General features: G+C 37.7%; 1 pseudogene; it reads left to right on the top strand.

The window, feature by feature from the left end:
* Positions 1-2,134: 2,134 nt before the first annotated feature.
* Positions 2,135-3,344, top strand: LOC112635370 (annotated as a pseudogene).
* Positions 3,345-6,463: the final 3,119 nt, after the last annotated feature.

Raw genomic sequence — 6,463 nt, 5'->3', positions numbered from 1 at the left:
CAGGTGATCTACCTGCCTTGGCCCCCCAAAGTGCTGGGATTACAGGCGTAAGCCACCATGCCCAGCCAATAACATGCTATTTTCAATGAAATATTTTTTCAAAGAACCTGTTAAAGATACTGTTGAGTCTGCCTACAAATGTGAAGAAAGGATCTCTTCTTTTGCATCTTGAGGTTCCAATGTCCATGCTCACACTCACCTAGTACTTCTCAGTGCACTTACCTCCCTGAAGGTGAAACCAAATGACTCTAGAACTGTAGTTCAGGCCAGTTACCTTCACTAGTCTGTATCATACAGATTTCTTCAGAGAACATTCGTTCTCCCACCCTGGAAAAAAATAAGGAAGTTAAAACATAGCCTAAATATTACAAGACAAATTTATAAAGTTGTATATGGTGCAAGATTTTTCAAGCATTTATGAGTGTATTTTTTCATGTAATTTTTCCCTGTAAACATTATGGCCTAAGAATAGTTTAAAGAAACTTTTGAGAATCACAACTACATATTTTATTTATTGTCACAATACAGTGAGAATATGGCAATAACTGTCAATGAATTGAGCAACATCAGAGGCAGATATCATTTCTGTCAGTTTGGAAATGAGTGTTTGAATGTTCACAGGTAGGTCTAGAGCTTGATATTCAGCTCCCAGACTGCATACATAGTAATGATATCTTGTTCCTAGGTTACATAACAGTGACTAATTTCAGTGCAGCTGAATCATTTCCTTTAGGATTGGAACAGATTATTTTCTCTTTGGTTAAGCACAGGTATATTAATGTGTTTGAATTTGAGAACAAGGTTTTATTAGATATAATGGTGATAAAAGAGAGAGAGACAGACAGAGGAAGAGATATGCTTACACTGTGAGAGGATGAGGAAACATGACTGACAAAGGACCACAGATTTGTGTTTTCAAACCCAGAGTTTATTCTGAATGGGATATATGCTCAGTGAATGGTAAATACATTATTTGTTAACACTTGAAATTATCAGTTTTCTCTTCTATTTTTTTTTTGAGAAATTGAATTTGATTACATCAAATGCACTTATAATGGGGTTCCATCATATTGATATGACAATCGTTAGAGTACATAGAGAGAAAAATAATTATTGGATTATTCTCCCTGGTTACTAAAGACAAGAGTCAATGTCAGAGAAAATCCACTGTGACCAGGACCCCGCTGGATTAGTTTCTTAGGGATGCTGCAGCCCAGTACCATGAAAAAGAGCCTTGAAACAACAGACATTGATTCTCTTGGATCTCTGGAGCCTAGAAGTCCAAAATCAAGTTGCTAGCAGGGCCATGCTCCCTTCTGAAGGCTTAGGGGAGATGATTCCTTGCCTCTCCCAGCTTCTAATGGTCCAGTCTTTCCTTGCCTTTGGCAGTCTACCTCCAGCCTTTGCCTCCTTCTTCCTGTGGCCTTCGCCCCTTTGCATATGTGTCTGTGCTCTCTCCCCTAAGGACACCACGAGCCACTGGATTTAAGGCCCACCATAAATCCCGGATTATTTCATCTGGAAATCCTTAACTAATTACATCTGTAAATACTTTACTTCCAAATAAAGTCACATTCTGAGGTTCTGAGTGAACATAAATTTGGGGGGACACTGTTCAACCCATGGCACACCCTCAGACATAAGCAGGAGATGCAGCCCTCACTCTGTCTCCCACTCTTCAGACAGTTTCACAGATCACAAACACAAAAATATGGCCACACATGCCAGGGGCACAAACAAAAATGTATATGTATTAAAGAACACATGAGCACCTCTGTGTCTCAGGGTCTGGCACTGAGCACTCTCACAGCACAACCTGTAAGCCTAAACATCTACTCTGTGACTCAAACAAATTAAGCTCCAAGGAAATGTTTTTCTTAATCTACTGCTCTATGTTCCTAGGACAGAAAGCATCTATCTACAAATGTCATGATTATATGGGTTGGTAGAGAGTGGTTCTGAATGCAAAAAGACTGCAAGTGGCAAAACCAGTTAAGAAAGAGAAGAGTTTCCCCCAGGGATAGGACCTAGACGTGCAGCAAAGTCAGGTTCACCGGCACCGTAGCGGTAGTCGCTGGCCCAAGTTAGAGGCCCGCTGAGAAGTCTTCATGCCTCAGATTCGTTGACCTACGGAATGCTTTGGTATCCATATTTTTGTAGAATGTATAAAGAATGTCTTTCATGTTGGTTGGAATCTGGCATACCTAGGTTAGGTGTCTAGACAAAAAAGAATACATACTACAGCAGAAAAATGTAAAGAATATGAAGCCTAGAAGCAAAAAGATCAAACTCAAGCCCAGGAGTTACACAGATCTCAAGATAGAGATTTTGAAACTATGGCTAAATTACATATTCCAGTAATGGCGGATGAAGTTGTTCATTGGTCGTCACCACAAAAAGGACAGATTTTTCTAGATATGACATTTTGTTAGGGAGGGCGCACAAAAGCCATTCTACAGAAGGAGTCAGATATTGTTCTGTGGGCCTTGGACAGAGACCCGACAGCTTATGCATTCACTGAACATCTTTCAGAGTTGTATCGTAAACAAATCTGAGCTATGCTGGGCCAGTTCAGCCAGGCAGAAGCCTTGTTAATGAAAGCTGGAGTGCAGCCAGGGACTTTCGATGGAGTTCGTATGGATCTTGGGTGTTCTTCCATGCAACTCAATACTCCTGAAAGAGATTTTTCCCTTCGGAAAGGTGGCCCCTTGGACATGAGGATGGATGGTAGCAGGTATGCTGACACGCCCACTGCTGCTGATGTTTTCAATGCTTTAGATCAACAGGTGCTTGCATGTATCCTGAGAACATATGAGGAGGAAAAGCATGCCAAGAAAATTGCTTCACCAATTGTTCAGGCACGCAGCATCTGCCTCAGCAGCTTGCCAGCATCGTCGCAGGTGCATTTCCTCTCTCTGCTATTTATGCACGAAAAGACTTGCTACAGCGATCTACCCATATTGCCACCAAGACTTTCCAGGCTCTTCACATATTTGTGAACAATGAGCTCAATGAACTCTACACAGGACTGAAGACAGCTCAGAAGTTTCTGAGACCTGGTGGTCACCTTTGTTACCGTCTCCTTCCATTCACTGCAGGATCGCATCATCAAAACAACTTGCTTCGAATAGCATGACAGAAAGGTTTAACCTAAATGTTAGACAGCAAGTGATGAAAACATTGCAATTGGTTCAGATCATGAAAACACGGAAGAAGACTCTATGAGAAGAGCTCCTTTAATGTGGGAATTGATATACAAGAAGATACTTAGTCCATAAGATCAGAATGTACAACATAACCCCAGAGGGTGCTCAGCCAAGCTTAGAGCCACTATCAAATTATAAGTTACCATCATCTTATTCTTTAAATTTTTCCCACAATTTCTCTAATCTTTACTCATAGTATGTTCCTGAATGTCTTGATATAGGTTTAAGTGTAAGACAGTCTGAAAATTGATAACATTTAGCAGTTTTTCCCTCAAAAAGAAACTGTAGAAAATGTTATCGTGACAGAGAAAGTTCCACTCAAGGAGCAGCAGCATCTCAAGACCAGAAAAATGTGTTAATCTTTGCATCATATTGGACTCTTGAAATGCAATCTTTCCTCTGGCCAGGAAATTTTTTAAATAATACTATGTTGTGTTTATCTAAATATGTAAACTCAAGCTGTCAAAGAGAAAGATATTATAATCATATCTGCATGTCCTATATTTTGAATTTAGATGTTTTAATTTGCAACAGTCTTTCTCTGGCTCAAGTAATGATGATTATGGAATGGATTTCAGTGTCCCTACTTGTGAATAATTACTATAGTTTTCTCCAATGCAGGCTTTTTACAAATTTTATATTTTAAAATATTCATTTAAATATGTGTTATGCTGATAAAATTTCATTTTTCAAATTATAGTCTATTATTTTAAAGGGATTTTTCAGTATGATGGCCATTTTGTTCCTATATTGCAAAGTCAAAATGTAAAATCCTTACAGAGAATTGTTTCACAAAACTTATATTTCATGTCAATTGTATTTAATAATAGATCACAATGCCTTTAGTAAGCAATAAAGTCTCTTATTAGAATCTTGTATTTTTAATTGAGTAATCAAAATAATCCAGCCAAATCTATTTGAAATAGAAAGCTATCTACTTAATATAGTAAAATCAATGCTCCCTTAATGTTGTTACAAAGATATGGTAACTGTAATAAGGGTAAAAGTTTATTCAGGAAAAGGGTACTTGGTAGAAGATTCTTTAACAAATTGATGAGATTAATTCATAGTTCACATGTCAACTTTTTATATCTAATATGTACTTCTAATTTATTCAGTTATTCAGCAAGCACTGAACTTGTCATTAGAAAAGCAAAGGTAAGTACAACATACATGGCCCACAATACATGTCCTATTGGGGTTAGTAGAGGAAAATTATGTTAGTTATAATCACAAAAATCTACACAAAATGGACACAGTGGTAAATACTACAAACAGGTCATACGTGGTACTATAAGAGCATCTAGTAAGGATTTTACCTGTTGTCAAAAACCGGGTGTGAGAACATCATGCTTGAATTGTGACCTGAATGATGAGTTGGAGATAATTAGTCAAATGGCACATGGGGTGTGGAAGGGGGCATGTTGATTAATGATACATATAAATAAATATTCTCTTAAATAGTTATCCTTGAAATCATATCTATATACTATTAATGTGCTCAGTAAACTTTTTTCAATTACAGAAAAAAGATTCTCCATTATGATTACAAATTTTAAGTTGGTGAATCCAAGTGAATGAAATGTCAGCATAACTGTATGGGCAAAATAGATAAGAATTAAATACATGAATTTACCTCAGACTCATTTTTATCTACCCTTTAACTTTAGTACCCAGGCTTGTTTACTACTTCTGTTTTACAGGCTTTATTTAAATCTGAACAATCCTACAGGGAAATGAGAATTAGAAAAAAAATCTGGAGAACAATATGCTTGAAATAGAAATGAGAGAATGCACCTAAGTTAATTCCCTGAATCCTACTTGAACAATGTATGAATTTCTCTTTGCGTATAACTCATATCTGTGAATGAGACATATTCCCAAAAAATTCTTATCCCTGCATGTGATTGGAAAATAAAAGATCACATTTGTATATTCAACAATCATTCACCTGTATCACAAGTCATTTGTTCGTCTTTTATAGTATGGGAATTATTTTTTATGTTAAATAGAAACTGAATGTACTGGGTTGAAGAGTGTCCCCCCAAAATGAATGTACTTCCTGAGCCTCAGAATGTGACTTTATTTGGAAATACTGTGATTGTGGTTATAAGTAAGCTAAAATGAGGTCATACTGGTGCAGAGCAGGCCCTTAATCCAACATGACTGGTGTTCCTTATAAGAGAAGACAGGCCGGGCATGGTGGCTCATGCCTGTAATCCCAACACTTTGGGAGGCCAAGCCGAGCGAATTGCTTGAGGCCCAGGCATTCAAGAACAGCCTGGCCAACATGGCGAAAATTCATCTCTACTAAAAATACAGAAATTAGCCAGGTGCGGTGGTGCATGCCTGTAATCTCAGCTACTCAGGAGACTGAGGCACAAGAATCACTCGAACCCGGGAGGTGGAGGTTGCAGTGAGCCAAGATAGCCCCACTGCACTCCAGTCTGAGCAACTTGAGTTTAACACAGAACGAGACTCTGTCAAAAAAAAAAAAAAAGAGAGAGAGAGAGAGAGAAGACAGAGACACAGTGGAGAATGCCACATGGAGCTGGAGGCAGAGATTGGAGTGATACATCATGGCAACCATCAGAAGACAGGAAAAAAAGCATAGAATAGATTCTCCCTCAGAGTTCCAGTAGTTGCCACCCTGCTAACATGATTTTGAACTTCTAGCCTCCAGAACAGTGAGAGAATATATTTCTGCGGTTTTAAGGTACCCAGTTTGTGGTAATTTGTTACAGCAATCCTAGGAAATTAATACTCTGACAGAAAAAAATCTTGGATAATATGCATGAGAAAAATCCTTCAATAAACACAAAATTGGTTTCAAAACGTTTTCATGTAAAAACAGATTAACTTTTCAGTAATTAGTCGTGTTTTATAGTCATTCTTGCCTGCTTCTTAGTCTTTGTTGTAGGATGCATAATAAAATACATGAACGAGTTTTAAATGGTTAACTTTGGAGAACGGTTTTGAAAAGTTCATACAGTATTCAGAAATAAAAGCTGATGTTACAATGAAAGTACATCACATTTCCAATAAAATATTTTTGAATCTCAAAAAAAAAAAAATAAACAGAAAAGAAATGCATTTGTCAATTATTTCCTCTCAAATAGATTGTTACATAATAAAATGTCGCTCCCCAGTAGTGCTGAGGCTCCATTTAGTTGCTATTTTTCACGTTTTTTTTTTTTTTTTTTGAGATGGAGTTTCACTCCGTCACCCAGGCTGGGGTACAATGCAGTGGCGCAATC

Source organism: Theropithecus gelada, chromosome 11 (genome assembly GCF_003255815.1).
Source record: "Theropithecus gelada isolate Dixy chromosome 11, Tgel_1.0, whole genome shotgun sequence".
Lineage (NCBI taxonomy): Eukaryota > Metazoa > Chordata > Mammalia > Primates > Cercopithecidae > Theropithecus > Theropithecus gelada.
This window is presented reverse-complemented; position numbering and strand designations above follow the sequence as displayed.